At 39.5% G+C, this 17,982-nt stretch overlaps 1 protein-coding gene across 24 annotated transcripts in view; it reads left to right on the plus strand.

Annotated features, from left to right (window-relative positions):
- ESRRG (estrogen related receptor gamma) overlaps positions 1 to 17,982 on the plus strand; it is a 471,650-nt gene that overhangs the window by 242,616 nt on the left and 211,052 nt on the right. The window lies entirely within an intron of this gene.

The following is a 17,982-nucleotide window of genomic DNA, read 5'->3' on the forward strand; positions in this document are numbered from 1 at the left end:
GAAAAATACAGTACTGTTACTACTTATTAAACCCTACCTTTTAGTATTTCATGTCTTATCTTGGTAATGGACTGGATGAGAGCCAATACGCTGAAGCTTAATGCAGACAAGACTGAGGCACTGGTGGTGGGTGGTTTCATTGACCAGATTGATGGGAAATGGCTTGTTCTTGATAGGGTGCTCTCTGCAGGAGCAGGTACATAGCTTGAGGGTACTTCTGGATCCATCACTGTTGCTTGAGGGTCAAGTGGCCTTGGTGGTGTGGAGTTCCTTTCATTAGCTTTGGGTGATGGCCAAGCTATGCCCCTGTCTGTACACGGCTAGTCTAACGTCTGTAGTCTATGCTCTGGTAAACTCTTGGATGGTTTTTGACTTGTAATAATCTGTGGCCTCCTTTAGCGGGTGGGATGTTTTAATCCTACCTTTTAAAAAATATTTAATGTGTTTTAGATTTTTCTATGTTTTGTTTTATGATAGTTTTAATTTATGCTATGTAGTTATTATTGTAAGTTACTTTAGGCCCCCGAAAAGAGAGGAGTGCACCTTTGGGGGGTGAAGTCAAACCACTGCATTAGCACCACCAAAATGACTTCACTGGGGTCAAAGCCCAGGCAGTATGTTTGGAGGTCCTGGGCTTCCCAAACGACAAGACCCCACTCTTGGCCTCATTGATATGGTCCAAAGGAAAGCAGACCAATACATTTGGCACTAGTCAGTTTAATAAATAAATGAATATTCCAATAAAGGGTGATGAGCGAGAGAGGACAATGCAGGAAGACAAGGCAAGGTTCAAAGAGTAAGGGTTCGTCCACACTTCCACTTGTCCTGGTGCTTTCTGCTGTGAAAACCCACTCTTTACCGCTGAATCAGAGCAAAGTCAGCTGGGTTTTCTGCAGATGGACATTTGTCCTATTCAGCAGTAATGAGTGTGTTTGACCAGGGAAAGTTGCAGGGCAATGGAAAACTGCTCAGACCCATTCCTAGAAAGCATGGAAGAAGTGGGAAACCTCTCAGACCTGGTGTTCTTGGAACAGTAAATACATTTCATTTCAGTGAAACATCTAGCTGCCACAATCTCTGTTGCCAACTAGAAGAATTTTGATGTGTCCTCCATCTGTCTGCTGTTGCAAAGTGTCACACATAGAATTCAAGTGGAGCACATAGTCCAGGAATTGGGAACCTGTGTGGCCCTCCACATGTTGTTGGTCTCCAACTCTCATCAGCTTGGTCAGTGGTCAGGGATGATGGGAGCTGTAGTCTAGCAACATGGTTATTCAACTCTGATGTTGTGCTTACTTAAATAGGGCCTTGGGTCGTCTTTTGAAACCCTGAAAAAATATTTTCGTATGCACCTTCATAAAAATAAGAGCTGCCTGAGAAATAGATATTGACACTTGACACCTCAAGTATTATACACAGTGAAGCCCATACAACTTATACTTCCAGTCACTTGTTTTTGTCTGTTTTTATATAATATTATCTTCTTGGAATAATACTATAACATTAGAGTTGAACCTTTCGCATCAGCACAAACTTGTGCATAATTCTGTGTTGTTTGAAAGTGAAAGCTCATGAAAGTAAAATCAGTAAAAAAGAAGTCAAGTTTAAACTATATATATATATTTATATTCATATTTATGAATTTGAGAAGTCTCCACCATGATCTTATTTGGAGCTGTGGTAGCAGTTGACAACAAATGTGCCCTTGAGAATTGCTCGTGCTGTAGCAAAATGAAGACATGGAATCCCCTTGCATTTCTACCCTCTTGTATTTGTTTGTTACTGCTATTATTTCAGGTGCCACAGTAGATTTCAGCTGACCTGCAGCTACTGTTTAACCAATTGCCTTTGCCTTTGTAGCAGCTTCTGTGCCAGGAGGCCACCATTGTGCTCTACTAACAAAGAGCATTAGATACATAATCCTTCCAGACAATTGTATTCATGGGCTGCTGGAAATTCAACATAATTAAATTTGTCCCTGTGAAATATTCTGTTTTATTATAGTGGCACTGTTTGGAACATGCTTATTTGTCTATTTCGATTTTGCTCTATTCTGCTATAGACCAATACACACTGAAACTAATTAAATAGTTACAGGACAGTTAATATAAAATATATTCAGGTAGGACACATTGTACGTGAGAATCCTAAAGTCTAATACTAGCATGCTTTGTTAAAATTAGCCCAGTTCTGAGAGATCTCCGCAACAAACCCTACCATAAATGAAGGACTTCTCCACACTTGAGTTTACTGTGTGTTTGCAGCTGCTTGCATTCCCATTTGATTTGCATAGTCCACATGATGTTACCCTCAAACAACATGAGTCTTGATGCTTTCCTCCTGTAAATCCAAGGGATAATCTGATAAATTGGGAGAAACTGGACTCCAAGCACCTCCACTCAGGATTGCAGACTGTTTGTTTTGGTGTTGTGGCTCATTCATAACTTTCTGCTGCTCCCCTTTCCACATCTAGGACTTCTTCAATGCTTTTCCTTCTTTTCTAGCCATGCTCCAGCCAGAGCATTTCTGATCCCTCAGATCTACACAAAACCAGAAAAACTACACTCTGGTTTCTGATTCCTGCTCAGATCAGAATGACAGGGGCTCTTACTTGAGAGTAAGAAAGAGAACCTTATTGAGACACAGTAGAGGTACAGCCTCAGCAACAGGCACTGAGTCATAGCAGCTTTTGACTCTTGGACTAGGTGGCAGGACATCTGTCTGGAATTCACAAGGGTTGTTGATTCAATTTGAGTGCAGTTCAGCTTTTGATTCTCAAGTTGGACATGCAAGCAAGTCAAAGGTGGACGTGGATGCAGAGCTTCTTATTGCAGGCTAACCATTATGCAAAGAGTTCTTACATTTTTTCAACCTACTGAGGTTTCTGTGCAGTTGAAAACTGTGGTGTACCTTTGGTATATGGAAAGAAACCTTCATATTTCCCAGAGGCAGGATTTATATATGGAGCAGCAGTGTGTGCACTCCATTTATCCATGGAAGTCATGCATTTTGTTTTCATAAAAGTGCCTGTGGGGTGTTAATCAAACAGGTAGAATCAATTTGAATTTTCAGTGCAGTGAGAAGATTAAGCCAGCACTGATCTGTGCAACCACCATTGTTACAAAGGCTCACTGTTTGCCTTCTTCAGATGATTTGTTATCTCATTGTTTTAACAAACTTTTTATAAGCAACAATTGTGCACTACATGTGATTAGATTGTGGTTAACATATCAGAGATTTCAGGCAAGAGAACCATTTGCTTCACGTGCTTTTACACTTCTAATAAACATTTATGTCTTTGACATTCTTGCCAGGGTCAAAGTTTTTGAATGAAGCCCAACTGATTGAATACACAGTGACATTCGAACCTTTTTGTTCAGCATAATGGTCATTCAGAGTTCTATGCCTGAAACATAGTAAGATTCAAGGGAGGGGGGAAATATCCAGTAAGTAGTGAAAATGACAGGCCGTTTATAACAAGCAAGTAATCAGGGATTGTCATGAGACAGAAGAATGGTTTCTGTAACATAGAGTGCAAGTAGGCTTGTTCCATGCCTAGAAAGCATGGGTCTGAGCTTGTCCTGTGCTTTCTAGGTATGGGTCCAAGTGGTTTTGCAAAATATTGTGCTTTCCAGGGGAAAGTTGTGGGGCAAACAGCAATCCATGCAAAAACCCAATTGCAGCGGTAACTGCGGGTTTTCTCTGGGGAAAGTGGTGGGGCAAATGGAGGCGTGGACAAGCCCTAATACACCAAATGAACTGCCTAAGAAGGAAGAAATTAGTTAGCAGCATGGATGGATGAGTTACTTGAAGAAAGCGTACATTTCAGCTAGACAAAGTTCAGTGAGTATTAATATTAGAGGAACTGCAAGAAACACAAGCTGAGAAAGAAGTACACATGCATCCACAAATCCACTCGCCAGCTTAACAAAGGTGCGAATCCCTGTCCCTGTGTAGGAAGGATGCCTAGTAGCATACATACCTTCACCACAAAGCTTTCAGTTGTGATGTATACTGAAGAAGGGGGGAAAGTAGTAGGAGTGGGTATAAGCAGAAGAACCTCCTGCTCATCTTCTGTGATCCACAGTGCAAATGAGAGAAGAGCACACCTCCCTTTGAAGCCCTGCATACATGCCAAGGGACCAGAAGGAAAGGGATTGGTGACAACCACAAATGAAGCCTGGCTAACAAGCCATTCTAACAGTTATCATTATATAGTTTCCATATTTTTCTGTCTATTTTGGGGAACTCAGATTTAAGAAAATGGGGGGAGACACTATCTGTGCATAAGACATGCCCTAATTTTTGACATTATTTTAAAGGGGGAAAACCTAGTCTTATACACGGAAATATGCAGTATTTGATTTATGGATATCTTTCTATGAGCATCTCAAACTGATTGCACAATACACAGAAAACATATTTTTAAAAATTGCATATGCAAGTAGAAATGATTTCAAATCCAATACAGATACTTACTAGAAGAGGTGCAAAATAATTGTGGAATATTTAATTTACACTTGAAAGGCTGGTGAGTGTCATTTTACGTTACAAAATACCTGCACAAGAGGATTTTCCTGTGAATACATACACAAAGAAGCTATAGTGGTTCATAGCTTTCCACTGCATCTTACATTTAGGAATACAAGAATGTGGTTGTCTTAAAAGAGAAAATGCAAACAGGCAACTCTGAACTTACATGGGGGTTACATTATGGGGATAGCACATATAGGCAAAATTGCATATAATCAAAACACATTGGGTGCAATGGCAGGTGGAATTGACAAGATGCTTGCAGCTATTTATTTATTTATTTATTTATTTAGCCAAACACGTAAAGCTGAATGTGCATATGTTAAATGTGCATAAATTGCAAGTTACCTGTATTTAAAAATTTGGTTAATTGTGTTCATGAGACTATGAGTGAACCAGAGTCCACAACAACTATGAAATGTGGGACTACTTTGCATGACAGGTGAACATTGAAGGCTCTTCATAGTTATTTACCTTAAAATGTTTTATCAGAACATTTTGTATTTTTTATTTTAAAAAATGTTTCCCAAATAAAAATTTAATGATTCCAGTTGCATTGATTGCACTATCCAACAAAGTGTAGCATGCTTTGATATTCTTCTGCTATTACTGTCTAGGTGGCAGTGAACCTTGTAAGGATATAGTTGAAATGATCTGAAAATACCACCAAGGATTGAATTTGAAAAGCATAATAGAAGAGGCCTAAATGTGTATGCAATTCAATAAGCTTTTCTCACCCAAAGAAACTGAAATCTGCAGACACTTTCCCTGTCTCTTTTGTCCTGTCAGGTTCCTTCCCAGACCTTTGGCTGACAAGGATAAATCAGATTTTTTCATAAGTCCTTACCTACTACATCCTTCTATTTAAACTCCAAACCACCCATCTCTTTCCCTCTTTCTACTTACAAAACATTTGTCAAGTCACTTCCTCTTCCATCTGCTCTCCATGCAAGGTAATCTGACCTTCTTGCTACTATATCATTGAAGAGAAAACCTCCTCTTCTCCATAGGCATGAATGGAAATTTGTCCAAATCTGTTCTTCAACTCAACCACACCCCAGCAATTCTTGTTCTGATCTGAGGTCCTTGGACTTCATGAGGATGGGGGTTGTATAGACTGCCAGCTTGAGCATGTAATCATCTTTTTTCCATTTATTAAATGTCCCTTAGTGTGTGGCTTTTATAGAAACATATCCTGCTATTCACACACCTGCAGGAAAATGTGTCCCTTACAAATTTCAGATATTTCCCTCTAATAAGATTCCTCTGTTTTGTTTTTTGTTCATTGTCTGTTGGAATGAGACCATCATTTCCACCCAGTTTTCCATATACACAGCTGCAAAGTGTCTCTCATCTTTTATTTTATTTTATTTTATTTATTAGATTTCTACCACACTTCAAGTAATGCAAAGTACTGCTGAGCAGCCAAGGTCATTTACCCAACAAAGAAAGAGGTATGACCTGTTCAGAAATTTCTACTAGATTCTAAACCACAGGGGTACAAAACAACAGGCATGGAAGAGAGCAATGCATAGAATCCTGTCTGCCCTCTCTCTCCCTGGCCCACGGAGTTATATGTCAGAAGTGGACTGGGCTTTTCAAGGGTATAAAGCAGAGGTTCTCAGCCTTTCTAACCTGAGAGTTCAGGTTAAAATTAAAATTACCAACCAGTAACAAAATGGTGGTGCAGTAACAAAGGCACAATCAGCTGGCAGTTGTATCATTTTCTATTGATATCTAATCCTTTGGGAATTGCTAAATTCTTTGCCACTAATTGTGGAAGGGAGTTACATATTTCAGTTTGATTCAAGCTAAGTTCAGACATTGGCTGTGGATTCTACCTCTTAATTTTAGACAGAATTTGCTCACCCAAAGGGTCCAAAGTGGAGAATTCTTTTTATTTTAAATTTCCCCTTCCTGCTACCACATGCCTCTCAAAAGTACTTTTACAGTGGTACCTCAGGTTAAGTACTTCATTCGTTCCGGAGGTCCGTTCTTAACCTGAAACTGTTCTTAACCTGAAGCACCACTTTAGCTAATGGGGCCTCCTGCTGCCGCTGCGCCGCTGGAGCACGATTTCTGTTCTCATCCTGAAGCAAAGTTCTTAACCTGAAGCACTATTTCTGGGTTAGCGGAGTCTGTAACCTGAAGCGTATGTAACCTGAAGTGTATGTAACCTGAGGTACCACTGTACTTCTCTCATGTCATTTCCTTTCGTCTTCTCCTTTCACACCTCTTCCCTACTCCTTTTACATATAAGAACATAAGAAGAGCCCCCTGGATCAGGCCAATGGCCCATCTAGTCCAGCATCCTGTTCTCACAGTAGCCAGCCAGATGCTTGCGCTGTTCTGTTATTGATACCTCACAGCCTGCAGCTACACACACCTATCACTTTAAGGAATTCGTAATCTGTTGTACATGTGTATGTTGTATATATGAACTAATGTGTTGAGTTCAGGAGAGGGATAGAGTGACCTATACACATCACTAATTACATTCACAAACGATGTATTTCTAAGATCAAGGAAAGACTCTTGTGTTAAATATGTTCTGCCAGGCTAAACATTATAGCAATTAACAGCACGATAGCAGTGAGCAGATCATGTTGTCTCTTGTAATTATTTCTGTAAAGAAGGAATGGTTTTATTTGAGGCCTACAATATCATTATGAATTAACACATGGGCACACAAAGCTGGACTCACAGGACCTGTTAGTGAAAAACGCTTAGCTTTCTGAGCTGCTTATGGAACTATTGTGAGTGGAGGTTGCAGATCCCTAACAGCATGAAACCCATCTAAAAATATACACAATAATTTTTGAGCTGGCCTTCATTCTGTATACTCTGTGTTGGGTGAATGATTTCCTAATATGAACAGGTAAGGCTTCTAGGCATAAGTGCTCAGTTAGTGGTTCACCTTGGTGAGCGAGCCCAATGAAATATTGGTACTGCTCTTGCTCAGGGAAGTTTGACTTTGCCAATATTGAAAGAATATGCATTTTTAAAAAAGCCAGAAGCGATAAATAAATATGCCTTTGGGTTTAGACCATGATTTAATGAGGGGAGAATCTATGGGGGTGGGGGTAATCTGGAAACAATATTAACTGGGTTTGGTTTAGTATTTGGACAAAGAAAGCAGTGCTCTGAGTTGAGCACAGAGAGATAAGCGCCCTGACTTGCAATAGATTAAGAGACATGCATTGGTTAGAACAAACCATGTTTGAGACTCTCCCTGAGTGCCGCCACGTTTAGATTTAAGATTAACTGCGGTAGAATGCTGGAGCGGCTGTTTGTTTTATGAAACAATCACTAATGACATTAAACAGACGGAGGCCTTTCCAACACGATTGTTCATTTGCGATAAACTGAGAGAAGCCCACAAGAGATTGGAAAAGAAAACTCATAAGTGCTCATTTTGAGGTTCTTGCAATGTCCTGTTGGAGGTGACAATTAGTGAAAGAGAGTAGGAACCTTACTCTAAGCACATTTAGGATTTTTTTTTTTCATATGGCAAATAGTTGGTAAATGTTTGCACAGCTCTATCTTTAAACCAAGCAACTGAAAGGTAATAATATAATGACAGATTTCCTGTGAACATTTTATCCTCCCTCTCTTGCTCCTGTGTAAAGGAAACCTGCATTAAACATTAGCAGCACAGTTAAAAGAGTGTTATCTATTAGTTCAATTAGACATCAGACATTTACTTTTTGATGCATTGGGAGGCTGATTTGATTTGGGGCCAATCGTTTAAAAATAAGAGAGCAGAGCTGCGTATGGAGCTGTGTACAGATATCTGTAGCTCTGAAGTCTTAATTGCAAATTCAGATAAAGATTAGAAGGGGCTGTATCTCTGTAGAACAAAGGTATTTGCTAATACCTGAGATATAAAAGTGGTTAAATTCAATATTTACTAATTTAGGATTTTGATTGAGCTTTAGGATTCTCGTGTGTGTGTGTGTGTGTGTGTGTGTGTGTGTGTAGAAAATTCCACACCATTAAGCTGTGATGCAGAAAGCTTCACTTTCACAGTTTATTTCAGATAATATATTTTGGATTTGTTAAAACCTGAAATGTAATGTCTGCTCTCCCAGCTGCCCCCACCATCGCCTTGCGGCCACATTAAGTTTTTGTTTTTATACATAAATATATTAATGAAAGTGTTTTAAGTGCTTATTACAGAAATGGTTTGTTTTGAAACACAGGCTTTTTCACAGCAGTTTTACACTTCATTGTGTACTATAAAAGACATACTAAGTAGAGGTTGTCAGGTTTCCATCTGAAGTAGACAACTGCTGGGGAATGGACCCATTTATGATGCCACTCAAGCAGGACTAATCTAGAGCAGATATTGTATACATAACTGGTAACATGAACACACAGTCCCCTAAATATTTTATTCTGTTAAAAATACTGTTTAAAGGAAGGATATCTTTATATACTAATATTTAAAAAATTAAGACGCAAATAAAAGGAAGATGTGTGTCTTGAAAATTAGACTGATTCTTCCACTAAGTGCAATAATGTACTACCAATTATGGCAGGGATTGGGAATCTGTGGCCCTCCAGATGTTGTTGGACTACAACTGCCATCATCCCTCACCATTGGCCATGTTTGCTGGAATTAATGGGAACTGGAGTTCAACAATATTTGTAGGGCTTCAGGTTCCCCACCCCTGCAATATGAGGCTGTGAGATTGTGTATTCTCTTCATTCCTCATGTAACAAAATTTAATTCCTCCCACAATGTCCCATTAATATTTGGGCTATTCCTTTTTCTTTAACCAGCATGGAACCTCTTTTTTCATGTGCTAGCTTTAACCGGCAAGCAGGAATGGATAGAAGAAAATAAGAATTGCTTTCTTTGGGTCTGAAAATTTTGACAGAAAATGGAATAATGCCATTCAGATCTGCTCAGACTCTGAGACTATAGAAGCTGCAATGTGTTTCACAACTGCACACCAACAATGTGCAAATGGGCCTGTCAAGGTGTTACAAAGACTTTTATCTTGCAATGTGATGGTGAAAACATTGGCATCTCACCATATCAAAAGACTTATGGTATGCAACATGGCTTATCAGAAGAGTCTTAACAGCGTCCAGGACAACACAGCATAGCACACCAGAAGTCTTCTGCATGATTAGAGAACTTCCATCACTACTTCACTGTCATGACCCAAACTATGAGCAATGACTTGGTAGTCACTGACTCAGATTAAGAGGGCCCATCTCTTCCTTCCATAGAACATGATTGGACGGTGTTTCAAATTTCAGCAATGCCCTGTGCAAGGCCAGAATTCAGTGTCCCCCTCCCTACCTTCTGTACTGAAACAAGTATAACAACCAGAGATCATCTGAATCAGATGCATCTGAGCCAGGGACACAAGTTCTACATTAGATTCTCTGAAAACCAGCATCCTTAATTGCACTGAGCTCCAAAGGGACCTCTCTGAACTTAGTGAATGTGCAGCAAAATGGCTAATGCATTGCAGTGTGGGTTGCCACCTTTGGTCAGGCCAAATAAAGGACAGGTCAGGCAAAATATGGGATGGGGGGGTAAAAATTACTTCCCCTGGTGCAGAAATGACTTCAAAGCAATCCATTACAATGACACACATGGTTTACAGTGCTTTATTCAATTAAAAAAACCCCAAAGCTCTATGATTTACAGCTGTAAGAAAAATATTGCATATTACATGCATAGCTGGTCTTTGTAATGCAAGAATTTGAGCTGACTCACCACCACCAGTAAATCTCCAGAAATTTAACTGAAAAAGTAAAAATGGGTAACTGGTAAAGTAAAAATGTGAGCCTACTTTACACAGGAGTGGAAGACAGGAGTGCCTGGAGTGCTCTGGTCCATGGGGCCACGAAGAGTCGGACATGACTAAACGACTAAACAACAAATTATTACACAGTTATTATCCCTTAACATAAATCACATAACTCTTGCTGAATCATAAGTTTTTGTTTAAGCTTACAAATCTAATGATTTGGGAGTAGAATTTAGGATCGGATACTGATGATTCCAATGATCTAGGAGCCTTGACAGCCTAATACCTGTATGGTATCTGCCTCTGCATTACTCTTTGTACAGTAGTTCATAATCTGTGGGTTGAAAAGAAAGTAATGTTGTGTCAAACGGTGACTGAGATGGAGGAAGACAGCTGATCAGTTTGGTGAAGTGGTGGATGACGCCTTGGGAGAAGAGCAGGAATAGGGTCAAGTGGTACAGATGAGTCATCCTTTGTGTCCTTCAAAATATTTGAGATTATGTTTTTATGTATCCTGCAGTTTTGTAATGAAATTACTTTTTTAGAGTACTTATGACTGCAGGGGAAAGAGTAACACTGAAAACCAGTATAATTTTTGACCTGTATGGGGCCTCCAAGCAACAGTGGCAAGACAGCCAAATGACATACAGAATAATAATAGTAGTTGCAGTCATATGTAGCTGAGCTGCTGAAGGCCAGGATTTATGGTGCATGGACAAGTGGAAGATATCTCATTTTTTATGTGATTTGCTTTATTGTGGCCATACTTTTATACTTTGTACAACTTTGGTAGCCACTATCAGCCAGTTGGATGTGAGCTGGTTGTTTCTCTGCTCTGACAATCTTTGATGTGATTCAGTAAAATGATAAATACGGTACATACACAGCCAAAATCATGTTTCTTATCCCTTCCTCAGTGTACTCTTGGTGACTTGTAAGTGCAGCTTTCCAATAGCATGTGTTGTTTGAGAACTTTACAGACACTAAGAAATATTTAGAAGCCAACATATTGCACGCTCCCATAAACATAGCAAAGCACAGATGTCTTGTTTTGAAACCGTTTAATGAGGTTGCTCACGCTCATTTCAGTAAGCTTTGGATCTGGACCATAAAAAGGGCATGTACAAATTTTGTATACTGATGAAGCTGGGCTTGCAAAATTGATTTAAACAATGATTCCACAGAAAGCAGCAGGGCCAAAAATAAAAAAAAATTAATGGATCATGTTGATGTCAAGAATTGTGCCCAAGGTGTCTCAGTTGCTATTCAGAAGCAGAGGTCTTTGGCAACTGTGAAAACTTAATGTTGCTTCACATCTATAATATGAACCTGCAGGTGCTTTTTAAGCCAAAGTGAATACTACTAGTAGATGATCAGGAAATACTAACGTTTTGTTGCATTTGGGGGACAATAGATAACCTTGATTTATTTATTTTTTGCAGCTTAGTATGTTACAGAGAAATTCACCTCTCTCACATTAATGTTAAACCGCATATAAACCAAAGGGGGAAATGTTTACTTGTTTGTGTTTGATATATGTTACGATACCTATTGACTATAGATCTCTAACTAATTTGAAAGGCAAAGTATCCTTCAGTTACAAGTTGTAGTTGCAATCCTATGCACATTTACCTGGGAGTTAGCTCCACTGAAAAATTACTTTCGAGAAGACATGTATTGGATTGTGCTGTGTGCCTTTGCATTTTTATGTCAACAACTGTGTATGTAGCAGATATCACTTTGATATCTGGCGACTGGCTTTATTTACCTGTGCTTGGCTCCTTTGTTAGCCTGTAGCACCTATCTTTAAAATATAACTAGGCAAATATAATTAAACAAACAAACAAATAAATCAAATTTTATATCTTGTGTTAAGTGGAGCTAACCTTTTTAAACAATGGGTGTATAACAGCTGCAGATATCTGACCAGGAATAATGTGACAAAAGATACTTAATAATACTTTTTATGAAGAAAGCTGAATGAAAACACTTTCCTAAACTTGGAATGCTGCACACCATATAATCACTTTATTTCTATAAAGCAAAATGCAACTTTTAGAGGAGAGTGAAAACTGTTAGAAATGAAATCATGTACGTTGTTATACATCTTTAGAATATATGAAGGGGTTTGTGTGCTATATGTTGCCTTGCTACTTTCTTCCCTCTGATGTGATGCTTTTGCCAGATTAGAAGCATTAGTGCCCTCTATTGTTCATTAGAGGACTGCCAATATTTTTAAAGATTAGGTAGTACTGTGTGCTTTCTGTCTGTTTATCCAAATGAAAAATGCTTACTGAATTTTCCTACTTAATAAGTATTGGTAAGAACCGAATTGCTTTAATCTGTGTCATTTTAAGGAAATGCAGTAAGTATCTCCACTTTCTAGGAGCACTGATAAGTGGTGGTGTTCATCTTTAATTTGTGGAATATTCATTTGTGGAGCTGTGGAGAGTGTTCTATTTTAACAGAAAAATATCTATAGAGTACACTTTCAGAAAAGAGAATTTTGGAGTCCAAATATATACATTTTAGCACTTCTATTTGGTGCTCATTATTGTGCTAGGATACCTGAAATATGTAAAATGTATAACTTTTCAGAAGAACAACAGAAAAATAGTGTATTGTGGCTAGATACTGCTTTTTAACTATGTTAAAGGAGAAAGCAAGAATGACAACTTCATTCAAGCAGATCATTTGAAGTTACATTAAACAGCTGCTTTTAAACAACTGACAACAAAGGAGATCATTTTGATCTCAACAGCACTGAAACTCAAGCAGCATGCTCCCTTAGAGATGTTATGAGGAACACATTTGCGCATTTGTATACCAACAGACAGTGTATTCCCCACTGTGCTTGTTGCCAAACAGTGGTTTTTCTGCTCACTTTGTATTCAGTCAGGGATCCAGGAAACCCAAATCCAGCTAGGCAAATGCAGAACAGCTTAGTTGAAGCAGCTTTAACAGGTGCTGTCAGTGCAGACTTGTTGAACCAGAGAGACAACGCAAACAAATGTGTAGCATTGGTCAATAGGGTAGGATTTGCCCCAGTGCACATGATGGCACTCAGTTGTGAAACTGTTTCTCTCTCTCCCCCCCCCCCCTCTCTCACACACAGGCAAAATGGGATGCTTGTTAAAGGAAAAATGCAATAGCCTTGTCATATTAATTAAACTTTTATATGGGAAACTAATTAGTTATTCTCTATAAAATAATGTGAGCATACCGGCATAGTTGCAAAGAAATAATTAGACTGAATGAAATAGTATTTTAGGATGACTGTAGTTGACTGAGGATGAATTGTAATAGTTTTTTCCCCCTATTGTTTGATGTCTTTTCCAAACAGCAAAGTGTATAATCCCTGTGGAACGAAAGCTTCCAAGGCACAGTAGCATTTCTGATAATACCTTTCTTTAGACCAACAACCACATATTTGAATTATCCCCAAATTTGGCAGTGATAAGAAAGAAACAACCATCTGAATCTACCTGGAATCATGAAAAAATAAAATACAAGGAGAGAAGCAATAGAATAGAAGTGTATCCCTTCGTTGTATTTATTTATTTATTTATAAATAAAAGTATTTATATATCAGTCTCATAAACTATCAAGATGGTATACAGTAATATGCATACAATAAAGCATAAAGCATATTTAAGAACAAGATGAAGAGCCAGTGTGGTGTAGTGGTTAAGAGTGGTAGACTCGTAATCTGGTGAACTGGGTTCGCATCTCCGCTCCTCCACATGCTGCTGCTGGGTGACCTTGGGCTAGTCACACTTCTCTGAAGTCTCTCAGCCACACTCACCTCACAGAGTATTTGTTGTGGGGGAGGAAGGGAAAGGAGAATGTTAGCCGCTTTGAGACTCCTTCGGGTAGTGATAAAGCGGGATATCAAATCCAAACTCCTCCTCCTCCTCCTCTTCTTCTTCATTATTAAAAGGACTGGCTCAATCAGGAAAGTTTTAAACACCTGCAAGGCCTGTTGGCATATAATGTCCTTTAAGAAACACCTGAAAGTCAAAAGCAAGGATGCCTGCTCAATCTCTGCTTGAAGAGTGTTCCACAGCATGGGACTGAAGTTAGCTGGGTCTCTGTTATTACTAACATCACTCCTAAAGGTGATCTGGAGTGAGCAAGCTGTAAGGGCTTATTATGTGGTTTCTTGGACTCAAGTTGTTTGGGACTTGTGTAGCAACACAAGAACCTTGATCTTGAACCAGTAGCATAAAGGCAGCTAGTGCAGATGTTTTAGAAGAGGTGTCACACACTGTCAGCCATCTGCTCCTATCAGCGGTGGCATTCTGCCGTACCTGTAGCTTCTGGACTTGGCTCAACGGTAGCCTCACATCACCTAATCTACATGTTTCATAGTTTTCATAATTGGTTTTAGGCTTCTCTTGCTTTGTTATTTTGCCACATGCCACATTGTTTTTCTAGATGTGATGGTTCTGTGCCCTACACACAGTTCATGGGTATAGAAAACAGAGTCCATTCAAAGCATATATGTGTACACTGCTTTATCAGTGCATTGTTTATGGCATGTCTTGCACAGCGATGCAGGCAATAACTAAGGTGTTTTTTTTAGAATCCCAATGACTACAATTTAAGAAATAAATTTCCTATTTATGCAGACTGGACAGTCTACTATATCCCGAAGATTCAAAGTAGTATCAAATTGTGGTCACATTGACATTATATGTTTAAAGCACTCTTTAACAGTCATGGCTTACCCCCAAAGAATGCTGGGAACTGAAGTTTGTTAAGGGGTTGCTAGGAGAGTGGTCACAGAGCCAAAACCAATAGCACTATTAAACTACAATTCCCAGGATTCTTTGGAGGACTTGTGACTGTTAAAGTGGTATAAGAGTGCTTTAAACATATAGTGTGGATACAATGGAGTAACATTCAATTTGACAACTGATATCTCCCTCTACTCCACCAGATTACTTCTACCACTTTCCGGGGGAGACACGTCAACAGACTGGTATGCTTTCTTAATGGTTCATGAGTTTGGCATTTGGTGGCCTTCATAATTTGGACTTTCAGAGAGTTGACTGTATAACCAAGTTCCATTAAACTTTAGAAGGTATTTAGAAGCAGAAGCAGTGGGATATAGAACATACATTCTAACTATCCTAAATAAATTAATGTACAGTGGTACCTCGGGTTACATACGCTTCAGGTTACAGACGCTTCAGGTTACAGACTCCGCTAACCCAGAAATAGTACCTCAGGTTAAGAATTTTGCTTCAGGATGAGAACAGAAATCGTGCTCCAGCGGCGTGGCGACAGCGGGAGGGCCCATTAGCTAAAGTGGTACCTCAGGTTAAGAATAGTTTCAGGTTAAGAACGGACCTCCAAAACGAATTAAGTTCTTAACCCGAGCTACCACTGTATATGACAAAGGCTTAAAATCAGTCTCCCTGAGACCCATCCATTTTATCCGTTACATGTGTAAGATGTGAAACTAAACAGAGCTCTTTCATGAGGTGCTGGTTCTCTTAATTTTATGCACAATTCTCTTGAGACAAAATATTTTCTTTTAAGCAGAATTAGTCTCGTTGAAGTGAATGGAATTGAACGGGCTTAAGTCCAAGATTTTCATCTTAACAGGATTGTGGATTGGGCTGTGTGAAGGTCAAAAGCTGCTGCACTCTCACCGGCAAGCATTTGTCTAATAAAAATTGTCACCCACTTTGCTTCTCACGCTCTGGGACAAACATGGCAGTAAGCCCGCATATAACAATGTAAGTAAAGACAGAATCTGAGTCAATGATTCTTCCTTAATTGTCAATCCTCAGTATTGAAGTCCTAGTAGCCATTTCCACCTTTACATTAACTAATAAATCCCAAGTGCATTTTAAAAAGGTATATTTTGCCTCAGTGCTGAGAGCGCAATAACTTCAAGTGTTCTGAATTGATATGTATTAATATTCATTAAATAGGCTTGAAAACATACCTCCCCAACACACACATTTCTGTATCTGATCAGTGGATGTCTAAAAAAAATAGAGGTAGTAAATCACGAGACTAAATAGGCAGGGAGAAGATGTGTGTACTGTTTTACAGTTTGCAAAATAGTTCAGCATGCAAAACTGTACTGAAAAAAATTAAAGCCTTTAGTGTGTTACAGTGATTAAAATGTTAGATATGTGGTGGAAATATTCTGGTAATACTTTTGATTGAAATACCGTATTTACTCGAATCTAATGTTCACCTTTTCTGGCCAAATTACGTTGCAAAAATCAATGAGCGCGTTAGAATCGATGGCCCATTTACATTTGCCAGCAAATACTTTTTTTTTGTTTCAAGGTTCTAAAAATTGAGGTGCGCATTAGATTCGGTGGCACATTAGACTTGAGTAAATATGGTAAATAGGATGAATGCATGTGTTCAATAGATTTAAAATTTGGTGAGGTGTATGAGGTGAAGAATGAGTGAATTGATGCAGTTGCTGAAATTGCTTTTATTTGTAGATATAAGTCTCACAGTCAAGAAGGAAGGCGAGGCAGTTCAATCAAGGTCTTCCGGGAACCTTTCCCCAGACAACCAATATGCAGTAGAATCAGGTGGTAGAAGGCTGTAGTAGTGATTGAATAGGCTGCACCACAATAGCTTGTGAAGGGGAAGGGTTGCCAGCATTCTGCTATGTCAGCATTGTGTAAGCCTACAAACATTGCTACCTGCAAACATTCTTCCTAGCCTGCTGAGAGCTGGCAGGAGAGGGACAAAGAGTTTGGTCCCCTTCCAGCAGCCCACCCGTTTCTGTGTTTGGTTTGGAGGCAGGGGCTTTCCTCCTTTGGCAGCCCACTACATAAAGGAGGCACATAGCACTAAATCCCTCCTCTACCAGCCCACTCACTCGCCTGCATTCAACTTTGTATACTCGCCTGCATGCAATTCATTGTCATGTGTGGGCTACCAGGCAACTGCTGAAATCAAGGTTATCTTACCTCCTTTTGCTGCATGCTTAGATTAGTCAAAGTATCAAAATTCCCTGCGTCTAGACTCTATTAACAGTAATTCAAATTCTGGATCAGGCCTGATTCCATAAACAGATCAGTACTGCTCTGTGCCAATCTCCCATTTTTATATCCTTGGCCACTGACCAATGGATACAGAATGCCTGCCTAGAACTATCCAAATGATTACTAGCCCAAGTGGATCTCTAATGAGTCCTTTGTGATTTTTTTTTTAATGAGTCATATAATCCTAATCTTTGGATGGCATTATTGCAACTTGATCCATAGCTCTGCCCCTTATACTGCCAGGGTAAAAGGTGTTGGGGGGGGCTGGAAAAATGTCCCTTTGGTATGCCAGCTCCCATCCTGGCAAAGTGAAGAGGCCCAGATCAGACCCATTGCTTTTACTTGATGCCTGCAGGGCCAGTTGAGGATCCAGTGGATCCTGTGCCAGCCCACCCCCATTTCAGGAGTCTCCACTGCCTACCACTAGTGGGGAAGTTGCGCGTGATAGCTTCCTCCAACCTGCCATTTGGGTGGGCACACCAGGACCCCTCCTTGCTGGCAGAGGTGCCTTGCTAACAGAGCAGGGCAGAGACACACCTCCTCTTCATCCAATTGCTCTCCAGCATGGTGAATTGAGGTGTTGGATTTTCTGTATTTTCAGCTGACTTTGCAAACAAAATACCAAATCCCCCCAAATAAGAGATAAATGG

This window comes from Podarcis filfolensis (genome assembly GCF_964270895.1).
Source record: "Podarcis filfolensis genome assembly, chromosome: 3".
NCBI lineage: Eukaryota > Metazoa > Chordata > Lepidosauria > Squamata > Lacertidae > Podarcis > Podarcis filfolensis.